Here is a 20,323-nt window from a genome sequence, read left to right on the forward strand (position 1 = left end):
AGCTAATTGTCCGACAATTGTTACCTAAAATTGAGAGCCTAATGATTACAAATCTGACACCCTCACTTTGGAGAATTATCATATGAATGTTTATATTCTTATGCCGGGAGATCCAAAACATTGTCAGAACCGTGTCAATTCAATAGACAAAGAACTACATCTAACGGAACATATGGCAAAGTCAGACTATATCATGTGTGTTGTTCTTATACAATAAATCATCCATCAGTATCACACACCGTAGCCCATACAAATTTTACGAAGAGATACAGAAGTACATGATACGGGAAGTCAAGACTCGTAGTCAGTACTGACCAAGTGGTTTCCCCAAATCCCCGAAGTCAAGACTCGTGAGGCGAACAATCATTAATCCAACATGTACGTAGTAGGATTCTTCTCCTTGAACATGGGAAATTCATCCTTCTTTAATACTACAACATGTGTGTTTTGAAGAAGGAACATGTCTGGTATATATTCGTCTGTATTTTTTGGATCTATTTGCTACCATATTGCTGGGAAAAATCCATATAGTTACCTTTGTCGACATTTATTCATGACAAAATTCATTTGAAAATGAGAGCTTTTGCAGACCTTTTTTAGCTCAGTATCTCTAGACTCTAAAGTACCAAGGTTTGTCATCTTTATAGAAAATATATGTCACCTTGCACGTAATATGAATTATAGCCGTATATACTCCATCAGCCTCGGACCCATGGTCAATAATGGAATTACCAAAGTGAATCAATTTGGTACATAACTAGAGTAAATCATACCCCGTCTAATTTTTCAAGGTCCCATAGTGTAGCATGGACATCTTACTAGTGGTTTCTAAAACTTTACATCTTTGAGGTGGAGGTTGTGTTTTAGGGGTTTAGAATTTTTCTCTTTAACGGTCACGTAATAGAATAAGAAGGTTTGTGCAGTTGTGTCATTTCCTTTCTACTTCATTAGAGTCAAGAAATGTTTGAAGGCATCTAGGAGGACTGGGATTGATTTCCTTTCCAAGTTAATTAATTTTCCACTTTTTTATAACATTGACATAACTTAAATGCAAGAGCAAAGCAAGAAATTTAGATGTCAGTGGCCTTTTTCACCTGACAATTTTCTTTTCAAAGGAGCTCAACAATGACGCCTCTATCATTATGATAATGAAGCAACCACAATGGTTTTGGTACAAGGTTGGGTAAGATGACATAAAACCTACTAGAGAATCACGTCTTGTTGCTCATTACACAATGTTTCATACTTTACAAGCCATTTTTGTGGAATATGATAGCATAAAACGGTTATTGTCTTGATGTAAATCTTTCTAAATTAAAGATTGAGATACCTTGGGGCCAAAGTAAAATTGTGTTCCTCTTTTTTTTTTTTGCACACTTGTAGCTAGAGATTTGAGTGGTTTGCTGCCAATTTTATTTCCAATCGATCTGCTGCTAGCATGCCATGGACCATCTAGTGTGGCAGATCTATTTGTATCGACATGAGGTGTATTTTTGCCACGCGTTATGCTGCCAAAATTTTTAGCAAAAAATCTCCTGACTTTTCAAAATTTTGGCGTTGTTTATAAGAAAACGAAAGCTTTAGGGTGTTGGCCGCAAAATGTTAGGGTCCTGGATGCAAGGTTGTGTTAGTTTGCAGGGTGGGGATGTTGAAAGAAAAAGTCCGCTATGCATGCATGAAGCCAACTAGCTACCTATTTTTTTTTAAAGTAACACGTACGCATCGTTGACTTGCTCCCTCGTACACGCGCGCGGCCGGTCGGGATCGATGCAATTGGCTTCCGCGCGCGCGCATTGTTGCATCAATCAAAGGAAGACCACCGTCACGCTGTCTTCACGGGATCCGGCTTGCCTGCTCTCTCTCTATGCTCCTATCCGTGCTCCCACTTCATCCTATGGCTGTTTTTTTCTTTTTTTCTTTTCTAATCTAATCATCTCCTCCCCTGATTTTCAGGGATGAGGCCGGACTTATTTTCTTCCAATCAAATTAAGCTACGTATGCGGGAGCACGGATGAAAGCATGGAAAGGGAGCAGGCAAGTCTCGTCCGTCTTCACGCGATACCTGCCGCTGCGACGTGCAAAGAGGTGGGCCGCTTCCTCTTGTGCGTCAACTCAACGCAAATTAGGGTCGGTCTCTTTTTGTTTCTTTCTTCTGTTGGCATGGCAGGTCCCAAATTAACGAACGTACTACTACAAAGGGATTCGTATAGATCACGGTGGCTGTACGTAATAAAAGTCCACAAATCAGGTAAAACATAGCAGAAGCTCGATTCATCGGCGGCACGACACGAAATCGGGCAGGGTTCAATCAAGGCGATGGTGTTCACCGTGCCCACGGACGTCTGGGCCGACATTCTGGCGCGGCTGCCCACCAACGCCCGCCGTCGTGTCCGCCTCGTCTGCCGCCTCTGGCGCAACCTAGTCGACGAGTGGGCGCCGGTGGACATGCGGAGGCGCGACAAGATCCTCGTCGTGGAGAGCTGGGGCTTCAGGGAGGTCGTCCACGTCCTGTCGCCGGAGGGTAGCCGCGCGGAGCTGTGGCCCGAGCTCGACGTCGCCACGGCCTGCCTCTACGGACGCATGAACGTGGTCGGCATCTGCAACGGCATCATCAGCCTCTGCAATGACAGGGAGCCGGGCGGCGCCATCATGCTGGTTAATCCGTCGACAGGCGAGGAGCTCTGCCTCCCGCCGCTGCCGATGACGAGCTCTTCCATGGAGTAGTGCCCGAGCTTAGTCCGCGAAATCTGGCACCTGAGGTACGCCTTCGCGCGCCACCCGGAGACGGGGCGGTACACAGTCGTGCACGTCCCATGGAGCTACGAGCGGTTCTGGGAGCGAGGCACGGCGCGCGTGTTCACTCTGGGGGAAGCGTCGTGGCGGGACGTGCGCGCCGGCCCAGACGCAAAGTGCAGCCCCGGCCTCTCCAGCCTCGCCGTCATTGACGCCACGCTTTACTGGCTCACGGAGGACCGACAGGAAAATCAGGTCGTTCGACCCGGACCACGACCGCGTCACATGCATCGGGCCTCTGCCCGTCCCAGCGAAATCGTCCTGCTGCTGCCTGGCGAAGGTGCACGGGATGCTGGGCGTCGCGGTCGCCGGTGACGGCGGCTCGACGGCGGTGTGGGTGCTGGAGGTGGACGAGAGGTGGAGTCTCTGGTTCCTCATGGCGGCGCACGGGCCGCGCCAGCTAGCGATGCCGCACTTCGCACACGGCGACTACCTCCTGACACACGGACGCCGGGATGAAAACTGTTACTTGCACCGGCACAAGACGAAGACGGGCGTGGCGCAGGTCCTTCAGATCGGGCAGAAGGACGGAGAGGAGGTGACTCGTCTCGAGCACGATATCTACCGAACGTTCGCCTACGTCGAGACGAAGGAGCAGCTCAGTGTTTACAGCGCCGCTCTGGTGACCAAGCGCCGTAGAAATCAGTGTACTATTGTATGAGCAGCGCTATAGGAACGACAGCTGAAGCCCGATATCTTATCTACACGATGGCGTCAGGCAAAAGGAGTGCAAGCCAGGATTAGTACTTGAGTTGTCTTCGAGTTGGGGAGTCTTTTATCACAGTTGCCTGATTTTAGCTGTTGATTCAGTCACAATAATTCATTGGTCATTGCTATTGTACTAGATGATATATACTCTCCCCGTTCGAAAATACTTGTCCTTGAAATGAATGTATCTAGATGTATTTTAATTCTAGATACATCTATTTTCATCCATTTATGCGACAAATAATTCCGGACGAAGGGAGTACGTACGTAGTAATAGATACGGATTAGTATTTCTATGTCACAGTTACCTGATTTTAGCTGTTTTATTAAGTTAATTTTTTTCTCGGTTGTACGTTATGGAGGTTCATGGATATATGTGACGTGAGACACAGGATGAGAACGAGATTTATTTATGCACGTAGTAGATAATTGTCCTCCATGTGTTGCAATGGGGTATAAACATTTCAGTACGTTAGCTCTTGATTTATGTCCTCATCATATTAAAGTAAGGACGCCAATATCTGGCGATCATCAGCTAGCCGGGGGAGGGCTCCAACGAGCGAAGGAGTGATCCAGCCAACGAAAACGTTTCCTGGAAGTCTCCCAAGGCGACCCAACAGCATGGCAGGCCTTTTACTTGGCCTCCCACTTTCCATAAGCCACAACTCCGGCAAAGAAACAAAAACACTGATGTGCATTTGGCAGGCCTTAAGGGGGGTCGCTAGCGCAATGAGTCTTCTGTGTTGGAACTGCCACGAAATTGGCAAAGCCACGAGAGTTCGAGAGCTTCGTGATCTAGCAAGCAATTTGCCCCCTCCATCCCTTGCATCCTGGAAACACAAGCAGAGGGTTCGAGAGTTGACAACATGGTAGAATACTTAGCTTACAATAAAAGTTTTGTTGTAAGCAGTTCAGGTAGAAGTGGTGGTCCCGGTATTTTTTGGAATGATAAACTAAAAATCGACGTTATTGGTTACCCCAAGTATTACATTGGTGTTCTGGTCGATGACTTGGTGGATATTCAGGTCAGAGTGACTTTTGTGTACGGTGAACTACGCCTTTGCGCGGCACCCGGAGACGGGGTGGTAGTCGTGCACGTCCAAGGGAGCTACCAGCTGTTCTGGGAGCCCAGCACGATGCACGTGTTCGCCTTGGGCGAGACGTTGTGGCAGCTCGTACACGTCGGCCCGGGTGCAAAGTGCAGCCCCGGCCTCTCCAGCCTCGCCATCATCGATGCCACGCTTTAGTTGTTCGACCTCGAACATGAGAGCATCATGCACACTGAGCCTCTACCCGTGCCGGCTAAGTCGTCCCACAGACGCCTGGCGAAGGTGGATGGGGTGATGGGCGTTGCGGTGGGCGCGACAGTGGCTTGATGACCAGTTTGGGTCCTGGAGGTGGACGAGAGGTGGAGTCTCCGGTTCGTCATGGAGGCGCACAGGCCGCGGCAGCTCGTGATGCCGCACTTCGCACATGGCAACTGCGTCCTGAGACACGGACGCCGAAATGAAAATTGTTACTTGCACCAGCACAAGACGCAAACGAGCATGGAGCAGATCGGACAGAAGGACGGAGAGGAGTTGACTCGTCTCGAGCATCGTATCTACCGAACGTTTGCCTACGTGGAGACAAAGGACCAGTTGAGGGTTTACAGCGCAGCTCTAGCGGGTGACCAAGCGCCATAGAAATCACTAATACTATTGTACATTATGCAACCTAACTTCCATGACATAGCGCACGCACGGTCTTAGTACTTGAGTTGTCTTTTGAGTTGCAGAACGTCTTTTATCACAGTTGCGTGACTTTAGTTCAGTCACAATAATGCGTTGCTATTGTACTAGAGTTTTCTTTTGAATAGTTTGATTTCTTACCACATGGACATTGCTATTGTACTACTCCAGATGATATGTAGTAATACGTACGTTTTAGTATTTGAGTTGTCTTTGAGTTGTATCAAAACATGGGGAACGTTGTCTATGTCATAGTTACCTAATTTTAGTTGTTTTATGAATCAAGTCAAGACAATTCTCGACAGCAAGGATTTATAGGATTTGCAGGTTCAGAGATATTTGTGACGTGCCTGACAGACGGGATGAGAAGGAGATTTAGTTATAGACATCTTACTTAATACGAGCTACACATTTTTTAGCCATTTATTATTGCTTCTTTGTTTCCGAGGCATACATTAATTTGTGCTACTTGTTCGTGTTGACTCTGGTGGCCTTTTTATCTTGACTTCACCCCTGCTCCACGTCATCCGTGCGAGAGGTCTTGTGAACCATCTGCGTCAATCAGGAGCGGCGTGGGCATCTTCTGTAGCCGGCGTGTAGCAGGAGCTCCCCTGCTCCCCTTAGATACACATAAGGTGTTTGTCAACTAGATAGGGAGGGGAGGAGGAAGAAAATGGTTGAAGCTGACGTGTGGGGCCCATCAGTCTTAACGGTCAATTTAATGGTCAAAATAAGTACAGATGACTGTTCTGCCACGTCAGCCCGGACGGGTGGGACAGGCCTATCATAAATGTGTTTGAATGGTCTTAACCGGTCATCAAACGCATTCGATAATTTTTTGCCAAAAAAAGTAAATGTTATAGTCTTTTACCGCTGTTAAGAAAGTGGTATTTCAGTTGGACACATACCCCAAGAATGATACTAGTTTTCTTAAAATACTCGTCCTCCTGGATTATTCCTACTCAGATCTGATCTATTTTCTCCTCTGTTAGTGACGAACGATCTTCTGAAACTAACACGAGCCACATTATAGTCCACATGTCATTTCGTTCCAGGGATTTTGAGTGCAACGCGGCTATGTAGGCTGACAGAACATGGAAATTATCATTGTGACTATTTAATGGTTCCAATGAAAATAAACAAGAGAACTGATGGCAGCTTCATTGACTACTCCAGCGGAAGCAGATGGCAGCAACACAGCCATGCAGAAATGTGAATCAAATGGATCACACCGGAAAAAAATCCATTGCAACCATGCACGCCGAACAAGTACACAGGTCGGTTATTCATCTAGGACACTGTAAAGCACGAACGTCTAGCTAGTTAGCCGCTCCCGTCGACACAGCTGGTGCGACGGGTGGCACCGGGCACTCATCGGCGTCCGGAGCCGGGCAGAAGCCGTGGAGGATGCTGTCGCAGTTTGACTCATGGACACAACCGAGCAGCAGGCAACATTCATGGGTGATGAATTCGTCCCCCTTGGCACCCGAGGAGGCCGCCTTGAAGAACTGCTTTGTGCACCAGTCCGGCACCGCCCCCACCGTCTTCTCACATTGGGCAGCCGCCGGCCGTGTGCCGGCTAAGGCGACCACCAAGAGAAAGGAGGTGCACAGGCAGAGGTAGGACGGCCGGAGACGGAGCGCCATTGTTGGCTAGACTTTTTCTCGATGGAGATTGTTTAACTAGCTAGATCACTAATCACTATGTAGTGACATATGGATTGGCCTGTGGCGTTTGACCTTGTTATATAGGACGGTAATGTGATTTGATTGACGCATTGATTAACTGCTTAAAACTTACTTTGGTACTCGAGTTATGATATTCCAAGTTTATACCGTGAGTTATGGTATTCTTAATTTATGTTGTGTGTTATGATATTCTTAATTTATGAAATTCTTAATTTGCGCCTTGAGCAATGATATTCTTAATTTATGCCATGATTACAGCTTTTCATGAAATGCCGTGATTATATTTACAGTCAGTAGTTAATTACTATACTAGTTATCTAGAGTATGTTGACCAAAATGTGATAATTAAGTATGACCTAAAAATGGTGGTCATATAAAGCACGATGGTGATACATGATGCACTGGGTTAGCTTGGAGATGATAATAAGTTGCCAAAGAAAAGAAGGATGGTGGGCTTCGGTTCAGTGACCTGATCTCGCCATGCTGGCAAGACAAGCCTGCAGGTGGACCCCACAAGCTCCGAGTGCCCTGTGCACATCTGTTGCAAGCGAAATATTTCCCGCGAGAGGATATTCTTCCTGCTACCCATAAGGCGGGCATGTACTACAAATGGCTTAGTATCTTAAAGGACATTGACATTGCTAAATCGGCATGGTTTGGTGAGTTGGATCAGGTGAGCACATGAACATTCGTCACCTGACAACTTGACTCAAAGGGTTTGTTCTCGTCTCGATGAACTCGGCCTACTAGGTGCACACAGCACACTAATACTCCCTCCGTTTCCTTTTCACTTCACATGTTAGGTTGGGTATACTAATACTCGGCGAACATTAGTTTCTGTTCATGAATTTGCCTTCTTATACTTGATCAATATTTTTTGCCGATACATCTGAACTTTTTGTATACAGAGTTCACATATTTTAGATGAATGATGAACATTTTTAATTCATGGTACATATATTTTAAAATTAATGATGAATATTTTTGAATATTTGTTCGTTCAAAGTTTTTGAATAATTATGCATTTTTCTAGATAATCATACATATTTCAAAGACTCATTTATTATTCTAAAATTACCACGTATTTTTTAAGGTACTTATATAATTGAGAAAATGTAAGCACATTTACGAAAAAATCATATAATGTTAAATAATAATTCGTGCATTATGAAAAAACAAAGTTTAAAAGCTGAGCGAGCGAACTGGAAAAAATAGCTGCGATGTCCAAACTGGTGCGCCAAATTAGGGGCCGAGTCCCTGGGTCGGTCTCTGTCTTTCTTCTGTTGGCAGGACCCAAATCGAACGTACTACAAATGGACAGGGGCGAAACTAGGCCTGGGGCAAGTGGGGCTACAGCCCCAGGCGTAGGCCAAGTAGCACCTGTACACATAATAGAAAAAAAATCAGAATTTGGGATACATACAAGCCCAGCCCCAGGCTTCACATAGACGTACAGGCCTTCAAGGTGCCGGGGCTGCTGATCCACGGGCACCTATGGGACCGGCGGACCGGGTCCCTTTTGGTTCGGCGGGGGGCGGAGGTCGCGCAAAGAGCAGATCGAGGCGAAGCACGCGGGCAGTTGGTCGTGCGAAGAGTAAATCGAGGCGAAACACGCGAGCGATTTACCCAGGTTCGGGCCGCACGGATGCGTAAAACCCTACTCCTGCTTTGTGGATTGGTATTGATTTCTAGCTCGGGAGCGCGGAGTGCTACAGTGCACACCGGCGACGAGGAGGACCGAGCGTGAGTGTGTGGAATTGCTGAACTCCTTTCTACGTTGCCCCAGGCCTCCTTTTATATGCTCAAGGGGTTACCGACATAGGGCAACGGAGGGCAAAAGTGGAAAAGGTGCCGTGGGTAGGCACAGCTAGGTGCTGTAGTAGGCACAGCTACCCGCTACAGTGTTATCATACCTAACCCTGACGGCAGGGGACAAGGGCATTAAATGCCCGTCTGTGTCGCCTAGACAGCACCGAAAGGGACCGCTAGGGACGCCACCGTCTTGCCACGATGGTTGTCTTGTCAGCGCCTGCGTGCCACCGCACGCCCCTAGCTGCACAGCCTCCTGCCACGTGCGCTTGGGAGGGGCCCCAGAGCGACACGTGGGTGGATGTGCTGGAGCGCGGGCGTGGAGTGGGGGCTTGCCGCGGCAAGCGCCTTGCCGCGGCCGTCGACTTGTCGCTTCCGGGAGCTTGTCGCTCACCGGGCCTTGTCGGGGCGCGCAGCGCGCCGCGGCAAGTTCCTTGGAATGCCTTGGATGGCCTTCCCGGCAAGCGCCTCTTGCCGGGGCCTTGGGACGCTTCCGAGGGCCTTCCCGGCAAGCTCCTCTTGCCGGGGTCTTGCCTTCTTCCCGGCAAGCTCCTCTTGCCGGGGTCTTAGCTTGAGTACTTTGTTCTTGAATGGTCTTCATAGGAACCACGGAGGATCTTGGCGGTGACCTGGCAGGCCTTGCCGCGGGACGCTGCGACTGCCCGTGCACAAGTTCGGGGTACTAAGGGTACCCCTACTTTAGTACACCGACAGGAGCCCCCGGGCCTGGGCCAGACACGGTGCCGAGCGCTGTTGGGCCAGCCCAGAGCAGTGCACGGGCATGCGCGGCCTGGGTCACGCCGTATATCTCTCCGCTTCCATCGCGCACGCCCGGAACGGCACGCGTCAAACGCGGCGTCGTGGGTGACGTGGGCGGCGCGCGCGGGGGGCTAAGCCCCGCGAACATGCGTCAAGCCATGATGAAGGGGAACGGCCCACGCCCTCTTCTCCAAACGGAGGTAGGCGTGGGGGCGTGGCGCATTTACTGGACAGGGCCGGTGCGCGGTTTTCGAAGCGCCCACTCCTGGAGATTACGGGGTAGGGCGAGGCCGCCCCATCCGTCGCCTCAGTTCTGCATCCCCGCCACGCGGCTCCCATGCACTTGGGATCGCGGACGGTGGGAGCGGGAACCTGGGCCGTTGCGAGCAGAGGGGGCGGGTCGGCCCGCCTCCCTGCTCTTCCCGTGCCTTGATTCGTTGAGCGGGGCGGCTGGGCTCCCACTTCGCTCCTTTATAAGGAGCGGGAAGGGAGCACCGAAGCCTGCACTCTCTCGTCTCCTCCTTTCTTCAGCTTCTGCTCCCCTTTCTCTCATTCGCCATGGAGAAAGGGAATCCTGGGCCTTCATCGGTGGCGGCGAGGGTCGCCGCCAGACAGCGCACCCTCCCCTCTTCCTCGCTCATGGTGGCAGAGCCAGCCATAAGGGGAAGAGGGAGGGGGCGAGGTCGTGGACGAGGTCGAGGACGAGGTCGAGGCGCTCGGGGAAGAGGCGGACGGGGCGACGCGCCAGCTTCGCCCCCGCCGGTGGCTCCTCTTCCCGCAGCGGTCCATATAGGGGACAACCCTTGCGAGTTCTTCGTCAAGCTGCGCTGGGCGCCTCGTCGTTGCCTCCGGCTTCCGGCTCCGTTCGCGAGCGCGATGGAGTCCAACCCCCCCGAAACTCTGAGATTACACATGAGGGGCTGTGGGATCAGCGGCACGCGAGTCCGCGTGGTGTTCCCAGCCCCTAGTGTGATGTATCTCGATCGAGGGTGGAAGACGTTCGCCCGCATCCACAGCCTGATGGAGGGGTTCACCCTCCATTTTAAGCTGGTGGAGGGCGATCTCCTCTCCGTCAAGGTCTTCGGGTGCTTCGGCACCCGGGCGAAGTGCTGCGTGGACAGCTCCTCCGATAGCGAAGGCTCCTCCTCGAGCGAGAGTGACGAGGAGGAGAGCGGCAGTGATGGTGAGGGTGGCGGGCGGCAGGATGGCGGCTCCGACTAGGTGTCGGGCGCCATCTCGTGCGACACCGGCGACCCCCTCATCCGCGCCGCCGGCTTCTTGAACTCCCCGGGGGCGTCTCCTTGGGCGGCTGGCGTAGGGAGGCCGCGGAAGGGGAAGAGGGCTGGCGACAAGGCCGTCAGGTCGGAGTACGAGGGCGTGGTGCCCTCGACAGCATGTTGACGTCCTGCCGCCCCTCCTTCGCACCCTTCTCCCGGCGTCGCCATCACCGTCCGGCCCCCGGGATGTTCTCTTGGTGTCTTCTGGCACCTGTAGCTCGCCTTGGCGCCCCTTTCCCCTTTTCGGCTCCTTGACCTACCTCCTGAAGAGAGGGACAGGAAAGGGATTACGGGCACCTTATCTTTTTAATTGTAAGCCTTCGGGCCTTAGTTGTATCTAGAACTTGTAACCCTCTCTTCATGTTTTTCATCCTCTATGGACTGTACCTGTATGGGATGTTTTTTTAATGAAAATGGGATGTTTGCCGGGTTATTTGCCTCGCGGGTTGAACCCACGTCAAGGAGCAAATCCTTGATATCTCTCGGACAGGCATTCCATTCCCCGACAACAAGCCCTGCCGCCTTCCCACGTCGCTCGACCTTTCCCACGCCTTTGACGGAGGCGGGAACGAGGTGGGTGCAGCCTCCTCGTTTCATCCCTTCGCTGTCGCGGCTACGACCAAACTTGGCCCCGGGAACGCGCTCCAGGGCCTAGAGTCGGGGGAGCACGACAGTTTTCGGGAAAAAACGCGGTTTCACATTCCCCAGTCCATAAGAGGATGCATGATGAGGGACGAAAGACTTATCTGATTTTGCAGCCCCCGGCAACTCTGGCTTGCCGGGGGTGACATCTTGGCATTCGCAGCCCCCGGCGTTCTTGCCGGGGCCCAGGTGCCGGCGCGCCCTTCTTCTCCTTTTCGTCTCCAGGTGGTCTGGCCAGGACGTGCGAGCCCTGCGAACGAAGGAAAAGCAAAGGGACGGACACTCGACCTCTAAGCTAGGGGTTAGCCGCTGTTAGGGACTATCGACCCTAACCAAGGACGAGACTCAACCTAGCATGCATGCTATAACCCCGGGGTATGCAGCGCTTCATTTTCTGGTGCTCAGGGTCTGCGCCTGGCTCTGTACAAAGGATTACATGCAACAGCGGCAAGACTTGTACAGAAAGGTGGTTGCCGGACGGGGTCCGACAACCGCGCCTTACGGGTAAAACTTACGAAGATGCTCGATGTTCCAGGAGTTGCTCACTGGGATGCCATCTTCGGTCTCAAGGCGGACAGCGCCAGGCCTTGTGACTCATTTCACCCGGTAAGGGCCTTCCCACTTCGGCGTCAACTTGTTGGAATTCTTGGCCGACTGAACGTGCCGAAGAACAAGGTCGCCTTCCTCGAGACTCCTGGCATTGACTCTGCGGCTGTGATAGCGGCGCAGAGCTTGCTGGTAGCGAGCAGCTTGCACAGCAGGCTGGAGACGATCTTCCTCAAGGAGTAGCGCGTCATCTTGCCGCAGCCGCTCTTGCTCAAGCTCATCGTAAGAGAGCACTCGAGGTGACCCGTATACGAGTTCCGTGGGGGTAACTGCCTCTTCTCCATAGACTAGAGCAAAGGGTGTCTGTCCAGTGGCTCGATTTGGCGTCGTTCTGATCGACCAAAGAACCACCTGTAGCTCCTCGATCCAGTTTCTTCCGCACTTGTGCAGCTTGTCGAAAGTTCTGGTCTTGAGCCCGCGAAGCACCTCAGCGTTTGCCCTCTCCGCTTGACCGTTGCTCCTTGGGTGAGCAACAGAAGCGAAGCAGACTTTGGCGCCGAGATCTTGGATGTACTGCATGAAGGCGTGGCTCGTGAACTGTGTGCCGTTGTCGGTGATTATCCTGTTAGGGATCCCGAAGCGGCAAACAATCGACCTGAAGAACTTGATTGCTGACTGTGCGGTCACCTTCCTCACTGGTTCCACTTCCGGCCACTTTGTGAACTTGTCGATTGCGACGTACAAGTACTCAAAGCCCCCGACAGCTCGGGGAAAGGGGCCGAGGATGTCGAGCCCCCATACCGAAAATGGCCAGGATAAAGGGATCGTCTGGAGAGCTTGAGCTGGCTGGTGTATCTGCTTGGAATGGAACTGGCACGCTTCACACTTGGTTACTTGTGCAGTTGCATCCTGGAGGGCTGTTGGCCAGAAGAATCCTTGCCGGAATGCTTTGCCGACAAGTGCTCTCGCGCCAATGTGGTGACCACATATGCCTCCGTGTATCTCTGCCAACAGCTTCTGTCCGTCTTCCCGGGGAATGCACCTCAATTTCACACCGTTGAGTCTTCTTCTGTACAGTGTCTTGTCGACAAACTGGTACATACTTGAATGTCGGGCTACTCTTTCGGCTTCTTCTTGCTCTTCGGGAAGTTCTCCTGTCTGAAGGAAACGGACAATCTGCTGCGCCCATGTCGGAGCTTGTGGCTCGACAACAAGGACTAAAGGCAACTCTGCTGCCGCGGGAACATCCGCTTCCACGGCGAGAAGCTGTGTCTCTGCCGGAGCTTGACGTTCCGCGACAAGCTTGCCGGGAGCTTCAGCTTCAACGGAACAAACCCTAGGGCTTGCCGGAGCATCTGGCTCCCCGGCGCTCTTGGCGTTGATCTTGGAGATTGCTGCGGGAATATCTGCTTCTACGGCGAGAAGCTGTGTCTTTTCCGGAGCGTGACATTCCGCGACAAGCTTGCCGGGAGCTTCTGCTTCAATGGAACAAGCCCTAGGGCTTGCCGGAGCAGACTGCTCCTCAGCGCCTTCGGTGTTGATCTTGGGGACCTTCTTGGCGGCGGCTTCGGGAAGCTCTGCCGGCAGGTAGTCACCAGGAATCAACTTCCTCTTCTTGCTTTGTCCAGTTGATGGTGTCACGGACGGTTGGGTCAGCTTGAGCACAAAGGTCCCTGGTTCCACAGGTAGCTTAAGTGCGGCGCACTTTGACAGGCCATCAGCAAGGGCGTTCTGAGATCTCGGAACGTGCTCCATTTGTAGGCCGTCAAAGCGCTCTTCGAGCTTTCTCACTTCGTCGACGTAAGCTTCCATCAACGGACTCTGATAATTCTTGTTTACTTGGCGGACGACAAGCTGTGAGTCACCCCCGACAATGAGCTTCTTGATCCCAAGGTCTGCCGCAATCCTGAGACCGGCAAGCAATCCCTCATACTCTGCAGTATTGTTTGTTGCTTGCTCCTTGGGAAAGTGCATCTGGACTATGTACTTGAGGTGCTCTCCGGTGGGCGCGATAAGCAGCACACCAGCGCCGGCGCCTTGCAGCGAGAAGGCACCATCAAAGTACATCAGCCACTCTTTGCTAGCTTCTTTGTCGGGGATGCTCGTCTCCGGAATTTCTTCATCCGGAGTTGGCATCCATTCCTCTATGAGTTCTGCCAATGCTCTGCTCTGGATAGTTGAAGTGCTTTTAAACTTGAGACCAAAGCTTGACAGTTCCAGTGCCCACTCAGCAATCCTGCCTGTCGCTTCTGGATTCTGCAGTATCCCCTTCAGCGGAAAGCGAGTGACCACTGTGATCTCATGTGCTTGGAAGTAATGGCGCAGCTTTCTCGAGGCCATGAGAAGGCCGAAAAGCAGTTTCTGCACACCAGAGTACCTTGACCTAGCCCCCTGCAAGAGGGAACTGACAAAGTAAACTGGGCGCTGCACCATTTTCTTCCGTATCTCCTCGTGTATCAGCGCGGGTTCATCTTTGTCGGGACCAGAGCTTGTCGGGGAAGCCCCCTGCTTGTCGCTGGATGCGCTTGCCGCGGTTGCTGGCTCATCATCCGCCTCCCTCTCTGCCACTAACGCAGCACTAACCACTTGATTGGTTGCCGCTATGTACAGCAGCAACTTCTCTTGCAGTTTAGGTGCGACAAGTATTGGAGGGGAGGACAGGTATCTCTTCAGGTCTTGCAGCGCAGCCTCCGCTTCCGGAGTCCATTTCATTGGACCTGCCTTTTTCAATGATTTGAAAAATGGCAGGGCGCGCTCAGCAGACCGAGAGATGAACCTACTGAGAGCAGCCACGCAACCGGCAAGTTTCTGTACATCCTTGACGCGCTTCGGTGCTTCAATCTGCTCAATGGCCTTGATCTTGTCGGGATTGGCTTCAATCCCCCGCTGAGACACGAAGAACCCGAGAAGCTTGCCGGAGGGAACTCCAAACACACACTTCTCTGGGTTGAGCTTGAGGCTGATCTTGCGCAGATTTGCAAAAGTCTCATCCAAGTCTTGGATCAGGGTTGCTCTGTCCTTGCTCTTGACCACTATATCATCCATGTAGGCTTCCACATTTCTGTGTATTTGTGGCTCAAGAGCAATATGGACTACTCTTGCAAATGTCGAACCAGCATTCTTTAATCCGAAAGGCATCCATACGAAACAGTACGCGCCACATGGAGTAATAAATGCGGTCTTCTCTTCATCCTCCTCTGTCATGAAGATCTGATGATACCCGGAGTATGCATCAAGAAATGAAAGCAAATCACATCCAGCTGTGGAGTCAACAATCTGGTCAATGCACGGCAAAGGAAATGGGTCTTTGGGACAAGCTTTGTTAACATCGGTGAAATCGATGCAAAGCCTCCATTTCCCGTTTGCCTTGCGCACGACTACAGGATTGGCCAACCACGTGGGATGGAGCACTCCTCTGACAAGGCCTGCTGCTTCCAGTTTCTTGATTTCCTCCGCAATGAATTCTTGGCGCTCCACCGCCTGCTTCCGGACTTTCTGCTTGACAGGCCGCGCATGAGGACAAACGGCAAGGTGGTGCTCAATCACTTTCCCGGGAACACCGGGGATGTCAGACGGTTGCCATGCAAACACGTCGACATTCGCCCGCAGGAAAGCAACGAGCGCGCTTTCCTATTTAGGGTCAAGCGTGGCACTGATGGTGAAGGTACCACCAGTGCCATCCTCCTTGGCGGACACCTTCTTCGTCTCTGGCGGAGCTGCCATCGTCTTCTTGTGCTTGTCGGTGGAGCTCGATGGTGCGTCCTCGACGGCAGCGCAGCACTCTGAAGAGGCGCGCTTGCCGGAGTGGGCACCAGAGCTCTTGCCGGACTTGGTCTTCTTGCCGGTGGAGCTCGATGGCGCGTCCTCGACGGCAGCGCAGCACTCCGAAGAGGTGCGCTTGCCGGAGTAGGCACCAGAGCTCTTGCCGGACTTGGTCTTCTTGCCGGTGGAGCTCGATGGCGCGTCCTCGACGGCAGCGCAGCACTCCGAAGAGGTGCGCTTGCCGGAGTAGGCACCAGAACTCTTGCCGGACTTGGTCTTCTTGGTCCCGGGAGCTTCAGCGGCGAGTGGATCGCGGTCTGCCGTGGCTGCTGCTTCCCGGTAGATCTTGTCGGCACAGATAAGAGCGTCCTTCTTGTCGCCAGGGACAGAAATGACGCTTATCGGGCCTGGCATCTTCAGCACGTTATACGCGTAGTGAGAGGCCGCCATGAACTTGGCGAGTGCTGGACGGCCAAGTATCCCATTGTAAGGCAACGGGATATCGGCAACGTCGAACGTGACCCTCTCAGTCCTGAAGTTTAACTCGCTGCCGAATGTTACCGGCAGCGTGACCTTCCCCTTCGGCTTGCTCCTTCCCGGATTGATTCCTTGGAATGTGCCGGTCTCTTCGAGCTCGCTGTCAGGGATCTGGAGTTTTCGGAGCACAGCGGAGGAGATCAGGTTTAAGACGGCCCCGCCGTCGACTAGCATCTGGGTGACCTTGAGGTTGCGGATAGTTGGTGATACCAACATCGGCAAGCACCCGACTGCGGTTGTGCGATTAGGGTGGTCCTCAATGTCAAAGATGATAGGCGTGCTGGACCACTTCAGAAGCTTGCGCGATTCGATGGGTGGTTCCGCTGCATTGACTTCCCGCACCCACTGTTTGAGTTGGCGGTGCGAGGTATGCAGGGAAGCGCCCCCGTCAACGCACAAGACCTCTGTGGCTTTCTGAAACTCCTGCTCACTGGTCTCAACGTCATCCATGTCTTCATCCTCACCGTCGTCTTAGTCGTTGTCGCGACCGCGGGGAGGTCTATCTCCTTGCCGCTGCTTGGCCTTGCCGCGGCGTCCTTCCTGGCCGGTGCGCTTCTGGCCAGGTTTCTCGGCACCCCCTTGGGCTCTCTCCTTGTCGCGCCGCTCGTACTCAGCCCTCTGTTGCTGGACGAGCTGCTCGACCTTCTTGCAGCTCTGGAGGTCATGGCCCTTGGTGCGGTGAATCTTACAGTATTGCTTGCCGGAGCCGTCCCGCTTGTTGGCGACCGCCACAGCCTGACAGTTGGTGCACGCGGCAACTTCCTTGCCGGAGCTACCAACTATAGCCTTCGTGGCGTCACCTTCATTGCTGGACTGCTCAACGACCAGCACCTCGTTGTTCTGCTTCTTCCTGTTGTTGCGCCGCCGGCTTCTCTTTGCCGGGGCGGCATCCTCACTGTCAGATCCTCCTGCTCCAGTGCTTTCTCCGGGGAATTTCCTCCCCTCCTCAGCGCGTGCACACCTGTCGGCCAGGGCATAAAGCTCGCTGACGTCCCGAATCTTGCACATCGCCAACTCCTCCCGCATCCTGCGGTTACGCACGTTCTGATGGAACGCGCTGATTACCGCGACAGGGTGGATATTTGGGATGTTGTGGTGTACACGGCTGAACCTCTGGATGTACTGGCGCAGGGGCTCTCCTTCCTTCTGGACGAGCAGATGAAGATCGCTCTCTTGGCCACGAGGTTTGTGGCCGCCTGTGAAGGCGCCAACAAACTGATGGCACAGGTCGGCCCAGGAGGATACGGAGTTGTCCGGCAAGTGCATGAGCCAGGACCTGACATTGGGCTTAAGCACCAGCGGGAAGTAGTTGGCAAGGATCTTGTCGTCCCGTCCCCAGCAGCCTGCACCACGATGGTATAGATGCTGAGGAACTCCGACGGATGCAACTTGCCGTCGTACTTCTCTGGTACGTTGGGCTTGAAGTTCTTTGTACTGGGCCACTGGACTTGCCGCAGCTCACGAGTGAACGCAGGGCAACCTACCGGGTACGGCAAGTCGCCTGGTTCCCCTGGCGCATGCATGTCAACAGAGGGCCCAGCGCGCTGGTCTGACTGACGTCGCGCTTCTCTCCGGCGCTCGATGCGAGTACGAGCGACTTCCCGCTGCCGTTCTTGAAGAACTTGGCGCTGATCGCGACGAGCTCGGGGATCAGACGACGCGGTGGAGTCGCTGTCGAGGTGGATCCGGCGAGTCGGTGATCTTGGCCTTCGGGGTGGGGAGTGCACAGTAGTTGCACCCCCACCAGTCTTGTCACCACCGGTTCGTGCCTGGCTGACTCGCTGCGGCTGCGACGTGGTCGGCTGCCGAGGAGTGTCGCCGTTGGCGAAACCGATGAGACTCTGGATAGTGGCCCTCCAGTCGTCGATCTTGTCCGGCGCTGGAGGGTAGTCTAGGAGCAGCTGAGCTCGCGCCAGAGCTTCGGCTGCGGTGGCGGGCGGCGGTAGCGAACGGTGCGAGGAGCGGGACACGCTCGGACTTCTAACCACGTTAGAAGGAGCAGCGTCTCGTCCAGGCGACCGCGTGTCGCTCGCGCCAGCAGGTTGACGTGCATGGTGGTCTGGAGCGCTCCGAGATCCACCAGCCCGATCCGGGTCCAGCGAGCGCATGGTACCGTGAGTACCATGACGCTGCCGGTCTCGCGCCTCCTGAGATGGGCGCGGTGCATGCACGGACGCCGAGGTCTTGGAGTGCGCCCGGTCGTCGTGGGAGCCGGCTACGCCGCCGGTGGGTAGCGCAGCCTTGCCCTGGGACCTGGCAGCACCGCGAATTCCCTCGTCGACGCGCGCTCCTCCGCCGGCGCCTGCCCCACCGGCCGTTTGCTCCGGCGGTGGCTGGCTCGGCGCGGACGGAGCAGCTGCCTCCAAAACCTTCTTCTTCGGCGGCATGTTGATGAAGAAGATGAAGATCTAGCTCGCGAGAACGCCGGATCTGATGTTGATGAAGATGAAAAATATCTAGCTCGCAAGAACGCCGGATCTGATTCACACAATTTCGACGCCCCCTACCTGGCGCGCCAGAGATGCCGGGGCTGCTGATCCACGGGCACCTATGGGACCGGCGGACCGGGTCCCTTTTGGTTCGGCGGGGGGCGGAGGTCGCGCAAAGAGCAGATCGAGGCGAAGCACGCGGGCAGTTGGTCGTGCGAAGAGTAAATCGAGGCGAAACACGCGAGCGATTTACCCAGGTTCGGGCCGCACGGATGCGTAAAACCCTACTCCTGCTTTGTGGATTGGTATTGATTTCTAGCTCGGGAGCGCGGAGTGCTACAGTGCACACCGGCGACGAGGAGGACCGAGCGTGAGTGTGTGGAATTGCTGAACCCCTTTCTACGTTGCCCCGGGCCTCCTTTTATATGCTCAAGGGGTTACCGACATAGGGCAATGGAGGGCAAAAGTGGAAAAGGTGCCGTGGGTAGGCACAGCTAGGTGCTGTAGTAGGCACAGCTACCCGCTACAGTGTTATCATGCCTAACCCTGACGGCAGGGGACAAGGGCATTAAATGCCCGTCTGTGTCGCCTAGACAGCACCGAAAGGGACCGTTAGGGACGCCACCGTCTTGCCACGATGGTTGTCTTGTCAGCGCCTGCGTGCCACCGCACGCCCCTAGCTGCACAGCCTCCTGCCACGTGCGCTTGGGAGGGGCCCCAGAGCGACACGTGGGTGGATGTGCTGGAGCGCGGGCGTGGAGTGGGGGCTTGCCGCGGCAAGCGCCTTGCCGCGGCCGTTGACTTGTCGCTTCCGGGAGCTTGTCGCTCACCAGGCCTTGTCGGGGCGCGCAGCGCGCCGCGGCAAGTTCCTTGGAATGCCTTGGATGGCCTTCCCGGCAAGCGCCTCTTGCCGGGGCCTTGGGACGCTTCCGAGGGCCTTCCCGGCAAGCTCCTCTTGCCGGGGTCTTGCCTTCTTCCCGGCAAGCTCCTCTTGCCGGGGTCTTAGCTTGAGTACTTTGTTCTTGAATGGTCTTCATAGGGACCACGGAGGATCTTGGCGGTGACCTGGCAGGCCTTGCCGCGGGACGCTGTGACTGCCCGTGCACAAGTTCGGGGTACTAAGGGTACCCCTACTTTAGTACACCGACACAAGGCTTCAACCCATTAGCCCAACTCCATCAATCGAACAGAAAACCAATCGATGGTAAGCTTCGATCTGTAGCCCAATCGCTCGTCGATCAAGTTAATCAAGAAAGCAAAAAAAAGACAACAGGAAAACCCTCGCCTCGCTCGAACAGAGCGCCCAAGCGCTGCGCCGCCACCAGCCGCCCTCGTCAAACCGTGATTGGCGATTCCCCGTCTCGCCGGCCGCTGGGTCCAGTGCCCTGGCCTTCCGCCTCTTGTTCTTCGCAATCTATTTCTGATTTGCAGTGCACACACCCAGGGCCGCACTTTGTGCTAGTGTGTTGCACAAGTAGTATGTAATCTTAATCTGGAAAGAAGTCCACATCACCCCTTGTGATTTCAGAAACCGGCTAACCCACCCTCCAACTCTGAAACCAGTTAACTAATCCCCTGAGATATCTAATACCAGCCAAGGCACCCCCTAATCCCAATTAAAGTGGTATCTACCGATGGTTTTG

Source organism: Triticum urartu, chromosome 3A, assembly GCF_056163025.1.
Source record: "Triticum urartu cultivar PI428250 chromosome 3A, HENAU_Tu73, whole genome shotgun sequence".
Taxonomy (NCBI): Eukaryota; Viridiplantae; Streptophyta; class Magnoliopsida; order Poales; family Poaceae; genus Triticum; species Triticum urartu.